Genomic DNA, 26,812 nt, shown 5'->3' with positions numbered 1-26,812 from the left:
GTTATTCCTTTAAAGAACTTGTCATGATATACATCAGCATATCATGGTGCAATCACACACACATTGATGGACATACAGTAGGACCAACCAGCATACACAACATCGCAGCCAATCACCAGTGAGAGCACACGCACTGTAAAGACAGAGGACACTAGAATTCCTGCTCATTCTAGCAGCAGCCAGCTCAGAGCACAGAGCTCACAGCCTGCCTCTCAGACATTCACCATGTGCTGAGTGCCTTACCTAGATAGTGATAGGACAGGGTCCACAGATAAGCTGGTAATGCACGTACCCAAGCTTACAGTATGTTATTACAGTTGAGTTGTTAATAAAATAGAGTTACACCATCTCCAGCCATGTTGACCTGTTTGTAGACCAGAACACCCAACACGACAGAACTCTAATAGTTAGTTAAACATGATTTCTCTTTCACAAAGGGACAGTGGCACAGTGCAGGCAGCACGGTGGGTGACCTTGTGGAGTTTGTACATTCTCTCCATGTCCGTGAGTGTTTCCTCCAGGTGCTCCATTTTCCCCCCACAAAAAAGTCCAAAGATGTGCAGGTGAGGTGAATTGGCCATGGTACTGCCCCTTTGTGTCCAAAGGTTAGGTGGGGCTACGGGGATAGGGTGAGGGAGTGGTGTTCTTTCAGAGGTCGGTGCAGATTCAATGGGCCGCGTTGCCTCCTACACTGTAGGGATTCTATGATTCGAAAACCATACAGATTCTTCTCGATAAAGAGCTATAAATTATTTATTTTCCTATTTTTATTTTTCTATATCAGTTATAACTTATTTAGCGATCTAACACCTTCCCCACCACAGGCGGCAATCTTAACTGGCTTGTAGCTTCCTGCTGCCCTCCCTTCTTTAACAGACGGGTTATATTTTCTACTTTCCAATCTGATGGAACCTTTCCAGAATAAAGAGGGAATTTTGGAAAATTAACACCACTAACACATCTCCGACCCCAGTCTACTGCCTTGAGCACGCAAAGGTGAAGAAAACAAATTGTAATGCAAATAACTGAGTCTGTAACGTGGAGACGGAAGAACATTTTTTTTCGCCCCGCTCCTCACGTAAATTTTATAACTTTATTTGGTGAAGAGGATTTCGAGAGTTTTATCGTTTCCTCAATCCTTTCAGTCAATGATATACTGCTTGTTCGGTAAAAATCCAAAAAGGGTTCCGCCCGCGGGTGGGTAAGTGGCGCTCCGAGGTGCTCGCAAAGGCGGCGAATCCCTCCACCGCTGTGTCAGCGGTTTGTCTGCTCACCTCTGACCGGTGTTCATGCTGACTCTGGGTCGGGCTGGCGCTTGCCGAACTAGGCCCGGTTTCCAGGGTGACTGCGGGTCCGCTATCATTTCCGGGTGAGTTGGCGAGGTCGCGGCGGGGGCTGTGATGTGTCGGTGCTTTAACGGAGCAGCGGGGAAGGGGCGGCAGAGCGGCTCGGAGGCCAGGCCGGCCCGGGGCCAACTTTCTACCGCTGGTGCGTGGATACCAGCTGCTGGGGACAAACCCCGGGCCTGATCTCGGGGGAGGGGAAGGAAGATCCCGAGATAGAGACAGCTGTCAGGTAGGGCATTTCGCTTGTCTCTCTCTCTCCCTCTCATCGACTCCCTTCATTTCATTTGTATATCTCCAGGCTCTTCCGTGGACCGGTCCGAGCCTTCGGGCTGCACCTCATCTGTTTACATTGCTGTTTGTGCGGCAGCGTTTAGCTCTTGTTACGTGGAAGTGTGGGAAGGTGGCTGAACTGTTGCAAGTCTCGCCCTCTTCCAGCTAGTGTTTGGTGTTTCGATGACTTTTTAAAAATTATTTCTTCATCCAAGATCGGAGTTAATTGTAAAACGCAACTTCTCTCTGAAGCTGCAGATCACGAGGATATTACGCAGCCGGTGGGGTAATTTGCCCAAGGTTTGTCATGTGATTTTTAATTCTAATGGGCATTTTGCTCGGCGCTATGATGGTGTTCATGAAGATGGTGCCTCTGTATGTTTAGTTTCCCCGATAACGTTAATACGGGGTTTAAGGGATCATGTCATTCCCAGTTATTTTTCAGTGATTTTACAGTGGGTTTGAAGTACATTCACTTACTCGCTCTTTTTTACGTACCTGGTTCTGTGCGTTAGAGACCGAACAAACTGAACAGTAAGTGCAGGAGATTTCTTTTTGGTGTGTGCTGCGTTTACTGAACTCAGCTGGGGCCTTTGTACACTTCTACAAGTATATGACATTCTATAAGCATCTTACATGGAAGAGGAAAAAGTAGGGACCATGGGGACAATTGTGTCTGTGGAGGCGAAGGACATTGGCAGGGTGTTAAAATGAGTATTTCACATTTATTTTCACTCGAGAGAAGGATAATTTAGGTAAAGCATTTGGGGAGAGGAGCTGTGAGGTTCTTGAGCAGTTTGATGTTGGGATTGAGGAGGTATTGCGGTTTTGCTGGGCTTAAAAAGTGGACGGATTCTCAGGTCTGGATGAGTTGCATTGGCCCGGCTGCTGTGGAAGGCAAGGGAGGAAATTATAGGTGTTCTGACCCAAATTTCTAATTCCTCTCTGGCCACAGGCGAGGTGCCAGAGGATTGGAGGACAGCTAATGTGGTTCCATATTTCAAGAAGGGTGACAAAGATAAACCAGGGAATTACAGACCAGTGAGTCTCACATCAGTGGTTGGGAAACTATTGGAAAAAAAATTCTGAAGGAGAAAATTAATCTCCACTTGGAGAGGCAAGATTTCATCAGAGATAGTCAGCATAGCTTTGTCAGAGGGAGGTCATGCCTAACGAATTTGATTGGATTTTTCAAAGAGATGATCTGTGGATGAGGGTAGTTTATATGGATTTCAGCAAAGCTTTTGACAAGGTCCCACATGGGAGACTGATAAAGAAGGTAAAAGTACATGGGATCCAGGGTAATTTGGAAAATTGGATTCAAAACTGGCTTAGTGGTAGTGATATATACAAACAATATAGATGTGAATGTGGGTTGGGAATGATGAGTACGTTTGATGATGATACAAAGATTGTCAGGGTGGTTAATAGTGAGGAAAAAGGCCTTGGGTTTCAGGAAGATATAGATGGGTATAGATATAGTGGCAGATGGAATGTAATTGTAAAAAGTGCAAGGTGATGCAATTTGGAAGGAGTAACAAGACAAGGGAGTACTCAATGAATATCAGTATACTAGGAAGCTCTGAGGAACAGGGACCTTGGGGTATATGTTGTCCACAGATCCCTGAAGGCAGCAGGACAGGTTAACAGAGTAGTTAAGCAGGCATATGGGCCACTTGCCTTTATTAGTCGTGGCATAAATTATAAGAGCAGCGATGTTATGTTGGAGCTGTATAAACTTTGGTTAGGCCACAGCTGTAAAATTGTGTGCAGTTCTGGCCACCTCAGTAAGAAGGATTATATTGGAAAGGGTGTAGAGGAGATTCACCAGGATGTTGCCTGGGATGGAACATTTGAGCTATGGCAAGAGGCTGGATGAGCTCAGGTTATTTTCTTTAGAGCAGAGAAGGCTGGGGTGGTCAGAGGGTGGGGGAAAACCTGATTGAGGTGCATAAGATTTTGAGGGTTTTAGGCAGGATGGACAGGCGGCAGCTCATCACCTTAGTTGAAGGGTCATGTTCTTTCTATAACAGGATGGCCAAATGTGGGTGTATTATGGTAACTTCACTTGCAGCCCCTGAGCTGGATCCAGAAAACGATGAGCATTTAGCAGTTACCTTATGAAACGATCAAACTGACCTGAAATTGCTGCCCATTTTATCACCTTAAAGGAACACTGTTTCACCTTACCAGCAGAACAGTAGTGCACATTGCATTATGTTACACTGTACTTTTATAAAAGTACATATTTGCCTTACCATGAGCTATGCCAAAGCCCCGCTCCTACAACTTACACATAGTGCTTTTAACATAATGAAACATCCCTTGGCACCTACTATGTAAATGTAAACAAAGATAATTAAATTTTGAAAGGGTTTTCACTTGTGTGGAAGTCCACAATTGGCTGCCAAAAATTATGAGAGTCACCAATAGATCCAGTTCCGAATTCAGAAAAAGAATCATCATCTAGAGAGTTATTAGAATGAGGAACTCACTACCACAAGGAGTAGATGAGGTGAATGACTTAGATGAATTTAAGAGGAAGTTAAATAAACATACGAGGGAGAAAGGAATGTATGCAGATAGGGTTCAATGAAGAAGGTGGGGGGAGGAGGCATAAATACTCGCATCGACCTATTCAGTCAAATGACCTATTTCTCTGCTTTATCTTGTCAGAAAGTGGTACAATTAAAAACTTCTGCCTCGGGCTTCTGAGCTAGAAAAGAGCAATTGCACCCATCTGTGCAGTAGATCCGACTGAGGAGAGAGGATTCTCATTTATCCCTCAGTGTTTGAAAGGTTCAGTATTGAGCACAACTTGGATCTCAGCAAAATGATATTGGATCATAAGAATTCACACACACAGGGCAGAGAGGAACCTATGGGTCAAAAAGTTCTCCACCAGTTCGGTTTTCCTCATTTACTTTCTGGGCCTGTTATGGACTGATTGATTAATTTGATTAGTCAAAAACACCTCTTATCATTGTGTCATGTGACTACCAGGATGGTAGACAGTGAATTGGATCGACTTTCATAGAATGTACAGTGCAGAAGAAGGCCATTCGACCTATCCAGTCTTCACCAGCCCTTGGAAAGAGCACCCTGTTTAAGTCCACACCTCCCCACCAAACCTTTTTTTTAGACACTAAGGGCAATTTAGCATGGATAGTCCGCCTAACCTGCACATGTTTGGACTGTGGGAGGAAACCCACAGTGACCCAAGCCAGGAATCGTACCTGGGACCCTGGAGTTGTGAAGCAACAGTGCTAACCACTGTGCTATCGTGCTGCCCGTTTGGTCTTTCATCATTGAGCAATTCGTACGTTCCTGTGTAAGAATAACCCTCTGGGTACAGGCAGTCCTTGAACTTGCGATACAATTTGTCCCTGTAAACCAAGTGTAAGTGGAAATACCGTAACTCGGAACTGACTTTCCCATAGGAACAATGTTATAAATAGGGGGATAAAAGCAAATTATTGTGGATGCTGGAATCTAAAACAAAAACAGAACATACTGGACAATCTCAGCAGGTCAGGCAGCATCTGTGATGAGAAAAGAGAGTTAACGTTTTGAATCTGGATGACTCTTTGCCAAAGAAACTCCACATATGCTGTCAGACCTGATGAGATTGTCGAGTATTTTCTGTTATTGTTTTAAATAGGGGATTAGTTCCTGAACCCTATTTTCACTGAATCACTCCTTATTTGATGTTTTGTAGCCTTGAGAAAAAATGCAGTTTACAATGAGCGTTAAATAACCTCAAACTGATTTGTAAAATAGGCATCCGCCTTACCAGTTTCTGCTGAATCAGTTAGTTTTAAACTGGAGCTTTTGTCACATTAAAGTTTGAGAGATTTTCTATGTCTAAGAAGCAATTTGCCCTTGCTGAGGGTGTGCAAGGCAGAACATAAAGGAACATAACATTTGGTAACTGTTCACTGGCGTGGCGTCATAAAGTTGAAACCAATATTGTAAAGCCGAAAAAGGGTGAGGACTGCAGTGGGTTTGTTCCAATATTCTGAAGTACCAAATTGTCATCAATTGAGGTATTAGTACCATAGTGGTCTCTGCATTCTGGAATAGGAAGGCGACATTTGGCCAGCATTCCCTCCCCTGATTGTCATCTAGTGTCCACTTCAAGAAGTGGGTATCCATGGCCATTTGGTGATGCTCTGTGTCAAGAATCATAATTGAATATTTGGAGGGTTATTGGCGACATCAATTCCTTCAAAAGAAGAGGAGGAAAATAATAATAATAGGGGCTGTTTAGCACAGGGCTAAATCGCTGGCTTTGAAAGCAGACCAAGGCAGGCCAGCAGCACGGTTCAAATCCCGTAACAGCCTCCCCGAACAGGCGCCGGAATGTGGCGACTTGGGGCTTTTCACAGTAACTTCATTGAAGCCTACTTGTGACAATAAGCGATTTTCATTTCATTTTTTTTTCATAATATGCAAACTGCCAATGATCAAATTTTGTCAAATATTTATAATCATGCTCTAGAATCTGTTGTGTTTGGTCCCTTGTACCTTTATGAAGTATTCACCAAACATTTCGATTTGTCCAAACCAAGGTCCTTTTATTTGTGTCTCGTGCGGTAGGATGGCAATCTGAAACAGAGCACGTTATCATGGACTCTTGCTGCTCCTCTGGAACATGCACCTTCTGCTGACCAATTATGTGTACGCCCTATTGCTCTCTCAATCTTGTTTTGGAGATGGCCGGGTGTGCCTATCTTTATATCCAGGTCACATGACCTCAGTCTGTAGACCGCATCGTGTGTCTGTACGTGGGTGGAGGTCTTGTACCATCCCACTATGATGTAGCCCAGTCATTTTCAAAGTTGGGTTTGCAACCCGCAGGTGGGTCGCGGGCGGGTGTCGGGAGGGTTGCGGAGCCATCCAACGGGGTGTTCCCGATCGCAGGAATTAACGTGAAATGGCCACAGCAGTTGGCTTTCAAAAGTGACGGCCGTGACCGGCTTTCGGAATGCGGGCGCGCTGCACATGTGTGCCTGTTCATCAGTGCACAGGCCTGGAGTCCAGCGAAAAACACCTCCTCCTCCTGACGTCAGTGTGCTGACCCAGGAGAATTTTTTTTGATTCAATGCAGTCTTCTTGCCTGAAGCAAGACAGAGAGCAGGTCATGCATCCTGAACACTGACGTCATGTGCACTGGGCGCGATTGTGATTCTTCCATTTTGTCAGCAGCAAACAAGCAACAGGAGAATAAAATTTACAATAAGAAAGAGGGGGCAATAGACACAAACAAGCCAGGACCTCACAACTAAACCTGCTGGAAAGAGTGGCTCAGGGGAATCTACAGCAGGACAAATCAGTGGTGGTGAGGTCTCCAGGACCTCTTATGAACAAGCCATATAGAAATGTAACATTGAACGACAAAGCAAGTGAGATCATGAGGACCAGGTAGGCTGACCTGTCGCATTAAAGATAAGTGAAAATGGTGGGCCACGAAATTTGGGTGACCTAGGACGCGAAGGTCGGCCAGCGTGGGTCGCGGTGATCGGCCAGCATGGGTGACGAAGGTCGACCGGCGTGGGTCCCGAAGGTTGGTCGGTTGGTAAAAATAGGTCCCCTGGAAAAAAGTATTAAAAATACTGATATAGCCCATAGGCATATCACCACATTCCCCTTCCTCACAAAATTTCAACATACTATTCTTTTTACAGGCAATATTACACATTGCATTTTTATACAGATATGGCATGCCATTGATTCAGTGAGCAAGTTTCACAAAAAGTGGCCATTTGCATTCTGCGGAGAAGTCATTGTTTCAAGTCAGTGCCTACTTCTGCAGAATGTGGCTCACTTGCCAGCTTCTTGCTTGTCTTCTGCTTTGCCCTGTGTTTTTGCAAGTCCTGTGTCCAAGACTGCCATATCTGTGTTACCAGTCACTTTCGTTTTTGGGCACGTTATTGCTTGCCACCTGCAAGTGCTGTTAATACCTGTTGGCTGGTGGGATGCAGTTGTTCTCCCAGCCTTTTCTTCTTCTTTCTTTTTATTTTCATTATCTCTGGGTGGTGTGACCTTGCCCATTTCTGCGGCCTCATCAACATGCAGAATTCTCTTGGTTTCCAATGCCGGCATGGAGAATGGAAGTGGGATTGACGGTTTCACCTCGTCTCGGCATGCTGGAACATTAGTGACTTGCTTGCCATCACTGGAGATGCCTCTGTCCTGTGGCTGAACATCACCGGCTTCAGCCGCACTGCTGATATCTCTTTTCTTGGCATCATCACTCATTTTCCATTGCTTCCTCTTCGATGTCTTCTGTAAAAGTACTTTGTGAGTACACTTGCCAGGGCCCTTCTTTTTTCTTTTAGCTTTTGGAGCAGCTGATTTACTGCTGCTGCTGGCCTATGGGCGAGTCTGTCTGCGTTGCTGCCTCTTGAATATGTCGTGCCGACCTGATAGGCTGCGGCAGTCTGCTGAAATCTTCAGCTTCAGCAATTACCTGCAACGCCTCGTACCCTGGCTGTAGTGGCTCTGTCGGCTCACCTGCACTGTTGGGCATTGTCCCCGTGTCTTGCACTTGAGCCGCAGGTGATGGGCCCTCGTCACTCAAAATGAAACTGCTGATTCCTGGGTCATTCACATTCGAAGAGGGTGACAAAAGCTCATTGTGGCCCTGAGGCAGGATGAACGTGTCATCCGTAGCTGTGTCACTGTCTTCTGAAATGGTCATCTGCCCATCGAGCTCACCTTGCAGTGGGCTGGCTTCATGTAGTGAGCAGCCCACTACCGGAAATGAGTCATGTGCATGATGTGTGTCACCATCTGCCTCTGGAGCCAACTGCTCCCTAATCGGATCTACGTTGTCAATGATAGCTTGTTATCGGTGACTTTCATCTCCCTTGGGGAATCTGACATCCCTTTCTTTGCCAGCGCCATCTGGAGACTGTTGCAATTCACAGAATCCAGCGGGGTCTGGGCGTGAACCACCTCGTCATTGCTTGCAGACAACCTGAGCCTTGTCTCTGGAGCCTCATCTGTGCTGTTGGAGAAAAGATGAAGCAGCTCATCATGGTCGTCATCCGTCTGACCTTCATCACCGTCAGTCTTTTCACCTGAAAAATATAACTTTGCATGCAGAATTTTCTGTTTTTGAAATAGTGCACCCAATTCAAAATCAGCCTTTTGTTTGGCCGCCAAGAATTGGTTTAAAATCCCACCCTGTGCAACTTCGAGGGGACTGAAGAAGTTGAAGAATGATTCCTTGGATAAGGTCCTTGTCACTGTACTTGGATTGCTTCGATTCCTGTCTTTTTATTTTTGTTTCAGTTCACACTGTTACATTTTTGCCCTCCAGCCAGTCGATTGTGCAGCCGATTATCTGCGGCTCATCCATGCACGATTTCAGTGGCTGTGAGTTTAACTGATAAACTTTAGTGAGCACCTCATCTGTGAAATACTCATTATGCCCGAATGTAAACTCCAGAGTGAAGCTCCATGGCTTTTCAATCTCTGTCCATTTAACGCAAATCTCACAGGTGCTTTAATACGGGTTCTTCATATCCTTGTATCATGCCATTGAGTCGATGCATGTTCTTCAAGACTGCTAACCAGAATTGCGGAATGCTCACCGGCAGTTCCGACCCCTCGTCTGATTTGTGTTCCTCCACTAGGGTTCCTTCCAAATCCTTAGAAACAGCGCATACTCTATTATCCTGTGGGGATGTGCAGTGTTCAGCTGGCCGTCCTTCCTCAGGGCTACATATCTGCTGAACCAAATTCAGGGACTCGTACGCATCCGCTCCTAGGATGGCCTCGCAATATGTGTTCACAATGGAGAATGTGGCAACATGTTTTTTTATTGTGCACCCAGGCTTCCAGGTCACCCCCCCCACCCCATAGGTTTAAACTCATGTCCACTGTAGTCAACCAGTGTTCGTGGAACATTTATAATTGGCGGCATCTGCCGCAAAGCGTGCAAATCATGTATGCTGAGGTGGTTTTCCTTTGCTCCGTGTCTAGTTGCACTTCACTATCGACTCATTTAACTGCACTGGAATGGTCCATCTGTTTCCGATGGTATTTTTGGGGCCATGTCCTTCATTGCAATCGGTCCCCAAAATGTCCGTCCTGCCCGGTGCTGCATTCACCGTGTCTGTGGTCGATATTGAATCTAACAAGACAAAGTCAGCAAGGGTAATCTTATCGACTGCATTTAACGACCTCAACCTGTCAAGTGATCGACTGTGAACTTCAGGAACATGGATGGAGCATTGTTTCTTCAAATGACCAGCACGGCTGCCCCTGTCGTAGACTTTGCCAGAGGCTGGACATCTCCGTGGGCCATGTCGACTCCTGGCACAAAATGGCGGAGGGGCTTGTAGCCCCAAATGGCCGCCCACATGAGACCATGTTTCGTTTGCTATATATTATCGATGCACTCAAAATGGCCGCCCACACTGAGACCATGTTTTGTTATGATGTGAGTCACAGCATTAATGCCACTATCATCTTCTTCCCTGTTGGCGCAAAGATTAATTGAGCGAGGTGCATTGCTCTGTTGTGCAGACAAGTCGTCCGCAAAACACATTCACTGCGGTGGCCGATTGAAGCCCTCCTGTCTGGGTATGCGTACTCACTGAATTATGGCTACATGCTTTGCCATTTCTCATGGAAGAGTATCGCTCGAAGTATTATAATGCGTCAACGTAGCTTCTGTTCTGCTCTTCAGCGCCATGCGCTGAGGTATTATACAGTTCTGCCACCTTTGGACCTGTCGCCTTTAACAGCAACGCGAGAAGTCTGTCTTTAGGCTGCTCCTGCAGACCTAGGGCTAAAAGGTAGAGTTGGAATTGCTGCTCAAATAGCGCCAAATGTGTTCTATATTACCTGTGAAGCAGAGGCGGCAGGGTCCCCCTAACCTCATCCATTCGTATCTCCAGCATTTTCTTACGCATCGGGTTGCAGTTCACCAAACCGGTCTTCAAGCCAAATGCCTAGCATTTTCACTGCCTTTGCCAACCTCAAATCTTCAGCACACCTGGTACCATGTTGTGTTTTGGTACTTTTATGAAGAACTCCCCAAACACTTCGATCTGTCCAAATCAAGATCCTTTTATTGTGTCTCGTGCGGTAGGATAGTAATCTGATACAAGCACGTTATCATGGTAGTCTTGCTACTCCTCTGGAACATGCACCTTCTGCAGACCAATTACATGTCATCTCATTACACTCTGAATCGTGTTTTGGAGATGGCCGGATGTGCCTCTCTTTATATCCAGGTCCCAGGTCATATGACCTCGGTCTGGAGACCGCATGGTGTGTCTGTTCTGCCACCTGCTGATTGGATGGCTTGCACCATCCAACTATGAAATAGCCAATACGCATATCACCACAGAATCTGGATCAACAAACAGTTTATTCATTAAAATGCATGTTTGTTTTCATTGGAAACATTTAAATCATAGAAAACTTTAAATCATAGAAAATGTTGACTGGAGAATAAAGTAAAATCATGTGAATACTTAAACATAGATTTTTATAATCTGTATGTCCAGAAATGCAAACGATTTCTTGCCACTTTCAGTAAGATATAGTAATGCAACCTTCGAAGATTTAGACTGGAGTGATCAATATGCCAGTGGTTAAGAGTTGATGTATGAAAGTAACTTTCTGTTTCAACCCTTGATCTTTCAGTTCCTCATTTAAAAAATTACACTAGAATGAGAACAATGAGAATGTGCACTCGGAAACATACAGTAAACTGCTGCAAACAGCTTACAATCTTTATTTCAAATTGACTTTGTACTTGGATCATTACAAAAAGATTAGTTGCACTCATGTTTATTGTTTCTTTGAATTATTACAAATTCAAGCATATGTGCAATGTAAGAAATTAAGGTATAACTTGATTTTGGTAAGTTTGGAAATTTCAAACCTGCTTTAGATGTTTGAAGCTGAGTGGCTGGCTGTGAAGTGACTTGAGGTGCTGTAAGCTAAACATTGTTTTGTGTAACCTGTTAAAGAACATTCCTAAAGTGCCTGGCAAATCATAGGCACACCCTTTCTGCCCAGGCACTTGACAATGAGGGCAATTGTTCTTTGGTTAAAAATCAATTCTTGGAATTATATGAACTTTTAAATTCTATGTCTACCTACCCTGTCCTTGTGACCCCACCTAACCTAAGGGGCAATTTAACATGGCCAATCGACATATCCTGCACATCTTTGTACTGTAGGTAGAAACCGGGACACCTCGAGCAAATCCACACGGACATGTGGAGAAAGCGCACACTCCACACAGTCACCCAAGACCGTGATTGAACCCGGGCAGCAGCAGTGCTAAGTACTATGCCACTGTGCTGCCCTATTTACTCTAGCTAGACCTTTAATTGTTTTGGACACCTTTGTCAAATGCCCTCTCAACTTTCTCTGCTGGAAGGAGAACAATTCCAGTTTCTTAAATCTCTCCACGTAACTGAAGTCCTGCATCCACGAGCCAGGTTCATAAATCTTTTAGTAGATCCACTCTGAAGTCTTTGTGTTCTTCCTGAAATATGGTGCTCAGAATTCAACGCAATATTCCAGTTGAGACTGAACAAGTGTTTTTATGAAGGTGCAGCATAACTTCTTTGCATCCACAATTCACGCCTCTATTAATAAAGCCCAGGATCCTATGTACCTTTTTAGTCAGATGTCTTACAACACCAGGTTAAAGTCCAACAGGTTTGTTTGGAATCACTAGCTTTTGGAGCGCAGCTCCTTCCTCAGGTGATTCACGATCCTACAACCAATGGATCTGATATAAGCTTGCAGAGCTTGCTACAGTCCTGCCACATCCAGTCGTGAATGGTGGTGGACAATTACTCGCTGGAGGAGGAGACTCTACAAATATCCCCATCCTCAATGATGGAGGAGGCCAGCACATATGTGCAAAAGGCAAGGCTGAAGCATTCGCAGTGATCTTCAGCCAGAAGTGCCAAATGGATGATCCATCTCCGTCTCCTCGAGGTCCCCAGCATCACAGATGCCAGTTTTCAGCCAATTCATTGCCCCACGTGATATCAAGAAACATTTGGAGACACTGGATACTGCAAAGGCTAAGGGCTCTTGACACTATTCCGACAATATTGATAACTGATGATATGAGCTCCAAACTTGCCGCACACCTAACCAAGCTGTTTCAGTACAGCTACAACACTGACATCTACCTAACAATGTGAAAAATTACCCAGGTATTTCCTGTACACAAGGAGGAGAAATGCAACCCGGCCAATTTACCGCCCTCTCAGTCTACCCTCAATCATCAGTAAAGTGATGGAAGGGTTCATCAACAGGGCTATCAAGTGGCACTTACTTAATAATAACCTGCTCACTGACGCTCAGTTTGGGTCAGTCATCTCAGCCCCGGGACACAATTGCAGGAGTTACTCAGGGTAGTGTTCTAGGCCCAACCATATTCAGCTGCTTCATCACTGACGTTCCAACATAAGATCAGACATGGGAATGCTCACTGATGATTGTATGATGTTCAGCATTATTTGCAACTCCTCAGATATTGAAGCAGTCCACATGCAAATATAACAAGACTTGGACAATCTGGGCTTGGGCTGACAAGCAGCAAGTAACATTCGTGCCATATAAGCAGCAGGCAATGACCAAATGACCATCTCCAATAAGAACAAATCAAACCATCACTCCCTGAAATTCAGTGGCATTACCATCACTGAATCTCAATTGGGACTAGCTTAGTGGTTAAAAACTGGGCGGCTTGGACAAGTTGGGCCGAAGGGCCTGTTTCCATGCTGTAAACCTCTATGACTGAGTTGCGGAGCAGGCTCAAAGGGCTTAATGGCCTCCTGCTCCTATTTTGTATGTTTCTATATTGTGTACTGTTGCTATAATGGCTATCAATATGGCGATTAATAAGGTCACCTTTCTTAATCTTAATTATGAATATGCTTTCAGAGTCGCCAGGCATCTCTTGATACCGCCACAAGGTTCAACCGAATACCAATCAAAGAGCCAATACACCAGTTAGTTAGTTCAAAGTCAATGGTACTTTATTTATACACCGTATGATTTACTCATGCACAATAACACTACAGGCTAAACTATGTCTATCACTAACACCTATACTTAACTTCGGGTGCCCACTTAGGTCAGAGGAACAGTGGTCGTTGTTCGGGTCTGAGGCTGTTGGGTTCGAAGAGGTAGCAGGAGTATAGCTATGGTCGTCCGTCTGGTAGCGAGCGTTGAACTTGAACTTACTTGCTTCTGGTGGTGCAAGTGGAGGGGTCTCTCCAGTTGAGGGCCGATTCCAAGAGAGTGAACACAAGGCGGGGTTCCTTCTTATACTCGGGGGGGCTTCCCGCGCTTTTAGGCGGGCCTTAAACTTGGTCCCAATCAATTGGGCAGCTTCTCAATCACCGCCATCGATCTGAGCCAATAAAAGGGCTGGTGCCTTGATGGCTGGGCGTGTCCTAAGTGGCCGTTGGCCTTGCTTTGTTTGTATCTTCTTGGTGGGGTAGTGGCGCCGGAATGTCTGGGACGGTATCGGCTACCTGAGCACTAGTCTTTTGTTTATCGGAGATGGGCCATCAATGTGCAAATCGGCCAAGAGTTTCGGTTCTGTCTGCAGTCTGGCTTCTAAATACACGTTCAGGCTCTGTGCCTGCTTGTTAATTTGCATTGTCCATTTTTCCCTGTATGCTCTGCGAGTGTTCATTTTACACGCTGAAAGTGGCCACCCCAGATGGCTACAGTACAGACTTTCAATATCCATTGTAAAAAGTATGGTTTTGGCAGGTGAGGTTAGTGAGTTAACCACCTATATAAAGTGGCAAATGTCTTTAATTAAACTAAACTTTCTGTGCTAAAGGCTTCCAAGTTATATCTCATTAAGGCACAGATGATCAAGTGAGGAGGTGCATTAGCTTGGAAAACATCACTGAAATGTGAATTTAACCATTTGTTTACCTGATGGTGCTGCAGAGTTATTCTTGTTTGACCTTTTGAAGTCAGTATCCTGACATGTTTGCCAGCACTGACTTCAGATCGCGGTTTAGAGGAAAAAGAAACTTGAAATTGGCTGGGAGAATGGTGCAGTGTGTGCAGCTTGCAATCATTTTTTAAAAGGAGCTGCAGATGTGAAACTCATTCCCAATAAGTTACCTTGTGCCAAGAGGGTAGAATTTTTATTTTGGAAATGGAGTATGTGGAATTTATCAATAACTTAGTAAGATGCTTATCACATTTATAAATGTGTCTTTGGTATTTGTGCCACCTTATCTACCTAAATAAGGAAATCTTTAAAAAAAACAATCAACACAAATACAGAAGGCAATGTTGCAGCATGACTACATCATCTAATCAAGGAGTTCGTAAGAATGAATAACGAGCCCCTGAATATCAGATGCTTGAGAAAGTCTCAAAAAAAGAGCCATGAAAAAATATATCTTTATCCCTGGTGTGCAGGGTGCAATTATCCCTGGTGTGCAGTGTGCAATTGTAAGATGACAAATAGCTTGAACGTGTTGTGTGAACTGTAAAGATAAGGATGGACTTCTGGAGGACATAGACGGACTGGTGGAATGGCTGGATATGTAACAGATGAAATTTAATGCCGAGAGAAATAAAGTAATAAGATTTCATAAGAATGAGAAACATAGAAAATAGGTGTAGGAATAGGCAATTTGGCCCTTCGAGCCAGCACCACTATTCAATATGACTGTGGTAGTATGTATTGGGGGTCATGTGGGACTGGAAGCCCTAATGTCATTGGCTGACAGATCCCGGGTCCTGGTTGGCCGTTGACCTCAAGCTCCGCCCTGAAGGCGGAGTATAAGAAGCCGGAGTCTTCCCCCGCAGGCCAGTTTACTATCGAGCTGCTGGGGAACAGACACGCTTAATAAAGCCTCATCGACTTCACTCTATTCGTCTCATGGAGTCTTTGTGCGCTACAATTTATTAAGCGTGCCTAAAAAGGACTATGGAGCTCAGGATCATTCCAGAATGCCTGAGGATCAGCCCCCACGCAGTGAACGTGGCAGCAGCCGTCAAACACTGGCAGACTTGCTTCGAGGCCTACATCAGAACGACCACCGGCCGAGTCTCAGACGAACAAAAACTGCAGGTCCTGCACTCGAGGGTGAGCACGGAGATTTTCACCCTCATTGAAGACACCGACGATTTCCAGACGGCGTTCGCAGCACTCAGAAGTCTCTACGTTCGCCCAGTTAACCAAATCTACGCTCGCTACCAGACGGCAAGCTCCCGAAGAATCGATGTACGAATTCTACGCCGCGCTGCAGATTTTGGGACGAGCCTGCAGCTGCCCGTCGGTGAACGCAAACGAACACACGGTCATGTTAATGCGCGATGCTTTTGTGGCAGGTATGCAATCCTCCCAAATCCGCCAAAGACTTCTAGAAAAAGAGTCGCTAGGACTCTCAGAGGCACGGGCCCTAGCAGCCTCCCTAGACGTGGCCGCGCGTAATACCCGCACCTACGGCCCCGACCGCGCGGCAGGCCATTGGGACCCGTACGTACCCGTCGCGGCAAACCCCCTACCCCCCCCCGGACACCCCACAGGCTTGCGCGGTCCAAATGCCGAGTCACACCGGGGGCGCCCGCTGTTATTTCTGCGGCCAGGCGAAACACCCCCGACAGCGCTGTCCGGCCCGTGCAGCCATCTGCAAAAGCTGCGGAAAAAAGGGCCATTATGCGGTTGTGTGCCGGTCCCGCGAGATCGCCGCCGTCCCGGGAGCACAGGGAGCCCTGCAAGCAGTCTATGCGCCCCAACCCCCCCAGCACGCCATGTACGACCCGCAGGCGCAGCCGCTCTGGGTCCCGACCACCGCGGTCCCGGGAGAACTGGGAGCCCTGCATGTCGCCTACGCTCCCCAACCCCCCTCCCCGCAGCCCATGTATGACCCGCCGCCGGCGCTACCGCTTTGGGTCCCGGCCAACACACACTCCACGGAGAGGAGGGAGTTTTTCGCGTCCCTAACGCCACCCTAACCCCCGTCCCGCGCCCCACGCCTGACCCGCCGGCGCCACCTACTTGGACTCCGACCACCGCTGTCCCCGGTGAGGGAGCTCCGCGCGGTCCTTGCGCTCGCGGCCCCACGCCTGACCCGCCGGCGCCGCCGACTTGGGCCCCGACCACCGCTGTCCCTGGTGAGGGAGCTCCGCGCGGTCCTAGCGCCCGCGGTCCTAGCGCCCGCGGTCCTAGCGCTCGCGGTGAGGGAGCTCCGCGCGGTCCTAGCGCTCGCGGTCCTAGCGCTCCCCAGCCCCCACAGCACACCATGTGCGACCCGCAGACGCCGCCATTTTGGGTCCCGACCACCACGAGGGGAGGAGGGGCGCCGATGTGCGACCCGCAGACGCCGCCATTTTGGGTCCCGACCACCACGAGGGGAGGAGGAGGGCCGCCATCTTGGACCGCCCCAGACCTGTACGACGCATGGGGGCGGCCATTTATCCACCCCGCCGCCATCTTGTGACCCCCCAGCCACGTGCGATGTATGGGGGCGGCCATTTTGTTCATCCCCGACGCCATCTTGGACGGCAACAACGGACCCCACTCCACTACTACAACCACGGCTCGCTTTGATTACGCTCGATCAGGCTCGGCCCCGGACACTCCAGACGACGACGACAACGGTCCTAATAAACGGCCACGAGACGCCATGCCTAGTCGACTCCAGGAGCACGGAAAGCTTTATACACCCCGACACGGTAAGACGCTGCTCCTTGACCACCTATCCCAGCGCACAAAAGATTTGCCTTGCTGCAGGATCCCACTCCGTACAGATCCAGGGATTCTGCATTGTTACCCTTAAAGTGCAGGGGAGGGAGTTCAAAAACTACAAACTTAACGTCCTTCCCCAACTCTGTGCCCCCACCTTGCTGGGATTAGATTTCCAATGTAATCTACAGAGCCTTACGTTCAAATTCAGCGGCCCCATACCCCCACTCACTATCTGCGGCCTCGCAACCCTCAAAGTGCAACCCCCGTCCTTGTTTGCGAACCTCACCCCGGATTGCAAACCCGTCGCCACTAGGAGCAGACGGTACAGCGCCCAGGACCGGACCTTCATTCGGTCCGAAGTCCAGCGGCTACTAAAGGAGGGCATAATCCAGGCCAGCAATAGTCCCTGGAGAGCGCAGGTGGTAGTAGTGAAGACAGGGGAGAAATAAAGGATGGTCATTGACTACAGCCAGACCATCAACAGGTACACACAACTAGACGCGTACCCTCTCCCCCGCATATCCGACATGGTCAATCGGATTGCCCAATATAAAGTCTTCTCCACCGTGGACCTCAAGTCCGCCTACCATCAGCTCCCCATCCGCCCAAGTGACCGCAAGTACACAGCCTTCGAGGCAGACGGGCGATTATACCATTTCCTACGGGTCCCTTTTGGCGTCACAAACGGGGTCTCGGTCTTCCAACGGGAGATGGACCGAATGGTTGATCAACATGGGTTGCGGGCCACGTTCCCGTATCTCGACAATGTAACCATCTGCGGCCACGATCAGCAGGACGACGACGCCAACCTCCAGAAATTCCTCCAGACCGCCAAAGCCTTGAACCTCACGTACAACGAGGACAAGTGCGTTTTTAGCACCGACCGGCTAGCCATTCTGGGCTACATAGTACGCAATGGGATAATAGGCCCCGACCCCGAACGTATGCGCGCACTCATGGAATTTCCCCTCCCGCACTGCCCAAAAGCCCTGAAACGCTGCTTGGGGTTCTTTTCGTACTACGCCCAGTGTGTCCCCCAGTACGCAGACAAGGCCCGCCCCCTAATACAGACCACGACCTTCCCTCTGTCGACAGAGGCTTGCCAGGCCTTCAGCCGCATCAAAGCGGATATCGCAAAGGCCACGATGCGCGCCATCGACGAGTCCCTCCCCTTCCAGGTCGAGAGCGACGCCTCCGACGTAGCTCTAGCGGCCACCCTTAACCAAGCGGGCAGACCCGTGGCCTTTTTCTCCCGAACCCTCCACGCCTCAGAAATCCGCCACTCCTCAGTGGAAAAGGAAGCCCAAGCCATAGTGGAAGCTGTGCCACATTGGAAGCATTACCTGGCCGGCAGGAGATTCACTCTCCTCACTGACCAACGGTCGGTAGCTTTCATGTTCGATAATGCACAGCGGGGCAAAATTAAAAACGACAAGATCTTAAGGTGGAGGATCGAGCTCTCCACCTTCAACTATGAGATCTTGTACCGTCCCGGAAAGCTGAACGAGCCGTCCGATGCCCTATCCCGCGGCACATGTGCCAACGCACAAATTAACCGCCTCCAAACCCTCCACGAGGACCTCTGCCACCCGGGGGTCACTCGGTTTTACCACTTCATCAAGTCCCGCAATCTCCCATACTCTTTAGAGGAGGTCCGTACAGTCACAAGGGACTGCCACATCTGCGCGGAATGCAAGCCGCATTTTTTCAGGCCAAATGGAGCGCACCTGATTAAGGCTTCCCGCCCCTTTGAACGCCTCAGTCTCGATTTCAAAGGGCCCCTCCCCTCCACTGACCGCAACGCATATTTTCTTAATGTAGTGGACGAATACTCCCGCTTCCCTTTTGCCATTCCCTGCTCTGACATGACCGCGGCCACAGTCATTAAAACCCTGAACAGCATCTTCACACTGTTCGGTTACCCCGCATACGTCCACAGCGACAGGGGGTCCTCTTTCATGAGTGACGAGCTGCGCCAGTTCCTGCTCAGCAAGGGCATAGCCTCAAGCAGGACGACCAGCTACAACCCCCGGGGGAACGGGCAAGTAGAAAGGGAGAACGGCACGGTCTGGAAGGCCGTCCTACTGGCCCTACGGTCCAGGGATCTCCCAGTTTCACGGTGGCAGGAGGTCCTCCCGGACGCTCTCCATTCCATCCGGTCGTTATTATGTACGAGCACTAATCAAACGCCCCACGAGCGTCTCCTTGTCTTCCCTAGGAGGTCCTCCTCTGGAACGTCGCTGCCGACCTGGCTGGCGGCCCCAGGACCCATCCTGCTCCGAAAGCATGTGCGGGCACATAAGGCGGACCCGTTGGTCGAAAGGGTTCACCTCCTCCACGCAAACCCCCAGTACGCCTACGTGGAGTACCCCGACGGCCGACAGGACATGGTCTCCCTGCGGGATCTGGCGCCCGCCGGCAACACGCACACCCCCCCGACACCATCAACCCAACCGCCCCCCTTCCTGCCACCGCCGCACCCCGCGACCGCCCCCTTCCCAGGAGGATCGGTCCCCCTCCCTTTTGCACCGACAGCTGAAACCGTACGGCTCCTGGAGGCGACAACACTGGTACAAGCACCACCACCACCGCCGGGGCCGAGGCGATCGACACGGACGACCAGACCGCCCGACCGACTCGTGGTGTCGATGTAACACAAATATGGACTGTTCACAAGAACATTTTGCTTTTCTTCCTATACCCTCTGTAAATAGTTGCAACAGGACGAAATTGTCCAATACTGTATTGCAATGTGAATGTTTTATCCTCCCAGGACCAGCCCTGTAAACCCTTACCACCATACGAAGCATCACCCCGCCGGGTTCATTTTTGACAAGGGGTGAATGTGGTAGTATGTATTGGGGGTCATGTGGGACTGGAAGCCCTAATGTCATTGGCTGACAGATCCCGGGTCCTGGTTGGCCGTTGACCTCAAGCTCCGCCCTGAAGGCGGAGTATAAGAAGCCGGAGTCTTCCCCCGCAGGCCTGTTTACTATCGAGCTGCTGGGGAACAGACACGCTTAATAAAGCCTCATCGACTTCACTCTATTCGTCTCATGGAGTCTTTGTGCGCTACAATGACCATGGCTGATCATGCAAATTCAGTATCCCACTCCCACTTTCTCTCCATACCCCATTATCCCTTTAGCCGCAAAGGCCACGTCCAGCTTCCTCTTGAATATATCCAATGAACTGGCCCCAACAGCTTTCTGTGGTAGAGAATTCCACAAGTTCACAACTCTGAGAGAAGAAGTTCTTCCTCAGCTCAGTCCGGGATGGCTTACCCCTTATTCTTAGGCTGTGTACCCATGACGTCCCCAACATCAGAAACATTCTTCCCACATTTGGCCTGTCCAGTCCCACCAGGATTTTATATGTTCCCATGAGATCTCCTCTCAGTCTTCTAAACTCCAGTGAGTAAAAGCCCAGTCGATCCAGTCTTTCTTCATATGTCAGTCCTGCCATCCTGGGAATTAGTCTCGTGAACCTTCGCCAGACACCCTCAATAGAAAGAGTGTCCTTCCTCAAACCAGGAGCCCAAAACTGCACACAATACCCAAGGTGTGGCCTCACCAAGGCCATGTATAACTGCAGCAAGACATCCCTACTCCTATACTCAAATCCTCTCGCTATGAAGGCCAGAATGCCATTAGCTTTCCTCACCGTCTTCTGTACCTGCATGCCAACCTTCAGCGACTGTCCACCATGATACCCAGGTCTCGTTGCACTTCCCCTTTTCCTATACCGCCACCATTCAGATAATAATCTGCCTTCCTGTTTTTGTCACCAAAGTGGATAACCTCACATTTACCCACATTATATTGTATTTGCCCATTCAGCCAGCCTGTCCAATTCACCCTGAAGCCTCTTTGCATCCTCCTCACAGCATACACTGCCATCCAGCTTAGTGTCGTCTGCAAATTTGGAGATATTGTATCCAATTCCTTCATCCAAATCATTAATGTAGATTGTGAACTGCTGGGGTCCCAGAAATGAACCCTGTGGTACTCCACTAGTCACTGCCTGCCACTCTGAAAAGCACCTGTTTATTCCCATTCTCTGCTTCCTGTCTGCCAACCAGTTCTCTATCCACGTCAATACATTACCCCTAATACCATGGGCTTTAATTTTGCTCACTAATCTTTTGTGTGAGACCTTGTCAAAAGCCTTTTGAAAACCCAGATACACAACATCCACTGGTTCACCCTTGTTCACTTTACTGGTCACCTCCTCAAAACATTTCCAGAAGATTTGTCGAGCATGATTTCCCCTCAGTGAATCCATGCTGACTTGGACCGATCCTGTCCCCACTTTCCAAATGCTCAGTTATTTCATCATTAATAATTGATTCCAGCATTTTCCCCTACCACCAATGTCAAGCGAACCGGTCTATAATTCCCTGTTTTCTCTCTCCCGCCCTTTTTAAAAAGTGAGGTTACAGTAGCTACCCTCCAATCCATTGGAACTCTTCCAGAGTTTATAGAATGCTGTAAAATGATCACCAAAGTGTCTACTATTTGTAGGACCACTTCCTTAAGTACTCTGGGATGCATAGCATCAGGCCCTGGGGACTTATCGGGTTTTAATCCCATCAATTTCCCCAATACAATTTCCTGACTAATAAGGATTTCCTTCAATTTATCCTTCAAGCTAGACCCTCTTTCCCCTAGTATTTCCGGAAGGTTATTTGTGTCCTCCTTAGTGAAGACAGGTCCAAAGTAATTGTTCAACTGGTCTGCCATCTCTTTGTTGCTCAAGATAAAATAAAGGCAATATAAAATAAAGAATACAATTTTTGAAGGAACAGAAGGGCTAGGCGGTGGATGTGCAAATATTGTTGAACATGGCAGGGAAAGTTGAGAAAACAGTTAAGGCTTAAGAGTACAAATGCAATAGATATGGTGACCCTGTGTAAAACATTGGCTTTGCCTTAACTGGAGTAGACACAGGATGGGAAGGAATTTGAGAATAGTTCCTGGGATGAGAGACTTCAATTATGTGGCTAGATTGACAAAGCTGAGGCTGTTCCCCTTGAAGAAGAAAAGGTTGTGGAGAGATTTGACAGAGATGTTCCAAATTTTGCGGGGTCTGGACAGAGTAGATGGGGAGAAACTGTTCCCATTGGAAGGGTTGAGAATGAGAGTACACCAATTTAAGGTGAATTATAGATGAACCCCACAAAAAAACAGCAATATGAGGAAAATGTTTTCACGCAGTGGGTGATTAGGATCGGGAATATGTTGCTTGAAAGTGTGGTAAGAGGCAAATTAAATCATGCCTTTCAAATCGGAATTGGATAATTAGCCTGAGGGAAACATTTGCAGGGTTACAGAGAGAAAGTTGAAGAATGGAACTAGCAGAGTTACTCTTATACAGTGCAAGTACAGAGATGATGGGCCTCCTGTGTTGTAATCATTCTTTGATTTGGTTTCTAAAAATGGTTAATGCTCCAATATTCCCAGTGCTCATGATACACTGGCAATGATTTTATAATTTCAGAAGAGCTTAGTCTTTATTTTACCCCTATTATCTGGTCAGGAATTCTCCAGCCGTTGGGATTCTCTGTTCCCACCGACAGCGCACCCCCGCCTGCAGATTATTCAGCGGCATGGGGTGGCTTCAATGGGAAATCCCATTGACCAGCAGAGGCGATAGTGAATCTCGCCACTAGCGAACGGCGCACTGCTGAGAAATACATGGCTGGGAGACCAAGAGAATCTTGCCCCTTATCTGTGGTGGTCTTTGACTGTTTCCTGCTCTTTCCGCTCCCTAGTGTTTTTTTAGAAGGTATTTTGTTACCTAGTCCATATTTGAGTTCAGTTGAATTAGTTTCAACTCCACTAATATAGTACCTTAAAAAAAATCTCAAGGGCAATTAGGGATGGGCAAGAAATGCTGGCCCAGCCAACATTGCCCACATGCCATGAATTAATTTGTAAAAATCAATCTTTAGTGCTTTCTGCAGAGGACTGATTCCTTGGGGGCGATTCTCCAATATTGGGCCCAAGTGTTCGCGCCGTCGTGAACGCCGTCGCGTTTCACGATGGCGTGAACCGGGCCCGGGCACGATGGATTCCGGCGCTGGAGCGGTTCACGCTGCTCCAGCCTCCTTACGTGACGCTAAATGGGCGCTGCGCCAACCCACACATGCGCAGTTGGGTCCGCGCCAACCTGCGAATGCGCAGTTGGGCCGCACCAACCGGCACATGCGCGGGGGACTTCTTACACTCGCCGGCCCCGACCCAATATGGGGTCGGTGTTCAGGGGCCGGCCGCGCCAGAAAGTAGGCCCGGGAGGGGAGAGGCCGGCCCACCGATCGGTGGACCCCAATTGCGGGCCAGACCCAATCGGAGGCCCGCCCCGATGAAGGAGCCCCCCTCCCCCCCCTTCCCCCCCCCCCCCCCCCCACAGGCCGCCCCCCCCGACCGTTCCCGCCGGCAGCGACCAGGGGTGAACGGCGCCGGTGGGACTCAGCCGTATCAGCACGACCGCACGGCCCATCCGGCCTGGGGGACCGGTGGCCTCGCCGATTACAGTGGCGGGCGCCATGCCAAACGCGCTGGCGCAAAATGGCGCCGATTCTCCGCACCTCGGAGAATCACGCGCCGGCGTCGTGGCGCGGTTACGGCGATTCTCTGGAGAATCGCCCCCCCAAGTTTTTTTTAAAAAAAAGGCAGTCAGATGAATGGATGTCGATTTGAATTTGGATAAATAACAGTGCATCTGGCTTAGAAACAAATAACTTTTGTTTTGAAATGCTTAATAACTACATCCATAAGTTCATACACATAAAAATCTCTGAATGATGTACTATACATCTGGTTAAAATGAAAACCTGTTTTGGATTTTTGCAAGAGGGTGAGAGGCAAAAATATTGTTTTCTGATTGCAGCATAAGCTACTTTATTCAGCTAATTTGGTTTTAATACTTTAGAACTTTTTGCAATTTTAACCAAAAGTATGATTCATTTGAGTTTCTGTTATTCAAACATAGAGTGCATATTCGGGCAGCACGGTGGCGCAGTGGTTAGCATTGCAACCTCATGGCGTCGAGGTTCCTGGTTCGACCCCGGCTCTGGGTCACTGTCTGTGTGGAGTTTGCACATTCTCCCCGTGTTTGCGTGGGTTTCGCCCCCACAACCCAAAGATGTGCAGGTAGGTGGATTGGCCATGCTAAATTGCCCCTTAATTGGAAAAAATGAATTGGGTACTCAAAATTAAAAAAAAAAAACATAGAGTGCATATTATTTATTCTTTACTAAATGTAATTTTCTCTCCTCTGCTAAAGGTTCCAGCTGGTGCTGAAGTAGAGTTCCACAAATACCACCATCACAGATAGGTAAGTGCTCTTCATAAGAGAGTCTGGGCAGGTAGTTGAATTATATAAGGCATCAAAGAATAACCCACTGCTGTCCTCCTCCATCTTTGCAGGAATTCCAGCAGGGAGCAGGAGTGAGGTTATTGATTTGTCATGGGAAGCTTCTCCTGCAGAGGAGGGGAAAATAAGACATGATAGACCATAATCACGTGTCAGGGCGGATGCCATTCACGTTTTTTGACTATGATAGTTTCGGGAGTACTCTAAATGTGGGACTGGACTGTTGAGAGGTGGTTTGTGAGGGCAAGAAGGTTTGAGGATGGATTTTTGTGGTGGATTGATGTTTTTGAAGCAAGAGGAATAGTGTGGTAATGCAGAATTATTGACAATGTCAGATAGCATGATATTTATCTTAACATGGGGTTTAAAATCACTCCCTAATTGAAGGGGAAAATGCTTAATTACTTACTCAACTCACAAATTAAATAAGTAATTAAAACATGGCAGCAAACCTACTAATGGCCAGGTCCTACAGAGGATAGAAGGGGATTGAACTTGCAATTATGCAGCATTAAATGCTAATTAAACGTGGCAGACCTTTTATCCTCAGCACTGCATTGGGTAAATTACAAGTTAGTTATTTTTCTTTGGGGTGTTAGTTGGGGATAAATATTGATGAGGACATGGAGAGAATTGTCCTCCTTCCTTTCCAATAGTACTATGGGATGATCTTAATGTACCTGAGAAGATGGAACTGGGCAGGGTCTGAATCAGAATGGTTGTACTCTCAACAATGCAGCACTGTCTCAGTGGTGATTTGATGTATAAGCCTAGATATTGTGTTAAAAAATGTGAAGATTTAAACTCGTATCCTCACCAATGAGGTCATGTTAATTGGGTAGCATTATCAGGGGTAGAAATGAGTAATACACTCATCCTTTTAGAAAACTCATATTTGTATTTGGAATATATTAATTCACTTGTCTTTCAATAAAATGTAACTGGTGTGTGGCACATTTATAGTATGCGTCCTGGAGCTGTGAAAGACTTTTCACAATACAATGTCTTTCCAAACCTGGATTCTGTTTGTGAAGAACATTTTGAACTGTATGAAGTAGCTGTGGTTGTAGGTTAGTTTTTGGGAGCAGTTTGCAGCAATGGATTAAGAGGGTCACACAAACATATCAACACGATATTAAAATCAATACTGGTTTGGTAAAATATCCATGGAAACAGCTCTACCAGCCAGAGTCCACTTGCCAACCTATCAGCATGCTCTTCTCATTCAGTACAAGTTGTTGTTCCCTTGAGATTTGACGTTGCAAATCTGACCTGGTGAGTGCAAGACTAAAAACTTTGACAGTGTAATGTGGCGACTAGGGGCTTTTCACAGTAACTTCATTGAAGCCTACTTGTGACAATAAGCAATTTTCATTTCATTTAATTCTTTATCAAATGGCTGCAGTGATGTCATTGTGTGGGTGGAGCTGGGGTCTGCGCTGCTTTTTACTTTTGTTTAGTGCTGAAAGCTGTTTTGGCTCTGTGTTTAGTTTTGTTTTCAGTTGGAGAGCTGCACTCAAACCAAACAGATGTGTGTATTGATCTCTCTCTCTCTAAAGAATGTCTCCAGAGGGACTTCCGGGTGCGGCGATGACCAGCTGAGTCGCACGTTTCGGCAGCTCCCTGTGAAACGGACTTTTGGGCTCTTGATAGGAGCCCCAACGGCAATTTTAACTGCTGAAAACACCGTGCGGTAAACCGTGCGGATGGAAAAAGGAGAGGAAAGTGGCCAGATTGCAGCGGATCCTTTGGAACAACGGCAAGGAAGGCAAGCAGAAACCAAGATGGCGTCGGAAGGTGGCAGTTTCATATGGGGCCCTGAACAACAAGAGTTTTTGAAACGCTGCGTGGAGGAGATAAAAAAGGAAATTAAGAAAGAGTTGTTGGCCCCGATATTACAGGCGATTGAAGGGCTGAAAGAGGAACAAAAGACCCAGGAGCAGGAGCTTCGGGTCGTGAAGGCGAAAGCAGCAGAGAATGAAAACGACATACAGGGCCTGGTGGTGAAGTTGGAGATACAGGAGGCACACCAGAAACGATCTGTGGAGAGGTTGGAGGCACTGGAAAATAACGCAAGGAGGAACAACTTGAGGAT

The 26,812-nt window shown here is 47.6% G+C and overlaps 1 protein-coding gene across 5 annotated transcripts in view; it reads left to right on the top strand.

The window, feature by feature from the left end:
* The first annotated feature begins 888 nt into the window (after nt 1-888).
* Nucleotides 889-26,812, top strand: part of clcn5b (chloride channel, voltage-sensitive 5b) — a 149,408-nt gene continuing 123,484 nt past the window's right edge. The window contains exons 1-2 of one of the 5 annotated variants that reach the window (XM_072505403.1): nt 889-996; nt 24,628-24,678. The gene's annotated coding sequence lies outside the window, so the exon portion shown is untranslated. Of the gene's footprint in view, nt 997-1,393; nt 1,576-1,725; nt 1,917-1,995; nt 2,151-24,627; nt 24,679-26,812 lie in introns of those variants that run through there. The other 4 variants (XM_072505399.1, XM_072505402.1, XM_072505401.1 and 1 more) reach the window with 4 other exon arrangements.

The sequence above is a fragment of the Scyliorhinus torazame genome, chromosome 5, assembly GCF_047496885.1.
Source record: "Scyliorhinus torazame isolate Kashiwa2021f chromosome 5, sScyTor2.1, whole genome shotgun sequence".
NCBI classification, from domain to species: domain Eukaryota; kingdom Metazoa; phylum Chordata; class Chondrichthyes; order Carcharhiniformes; family Scyliorhinidae; genus Scyliorhinus; species Scyliorhinus torazame.
The sequence above is the reverse complement of the archived record's forward strand: the minus strand, read 5'-3'. Positions and strand labels throughout refer to the sequence as shown.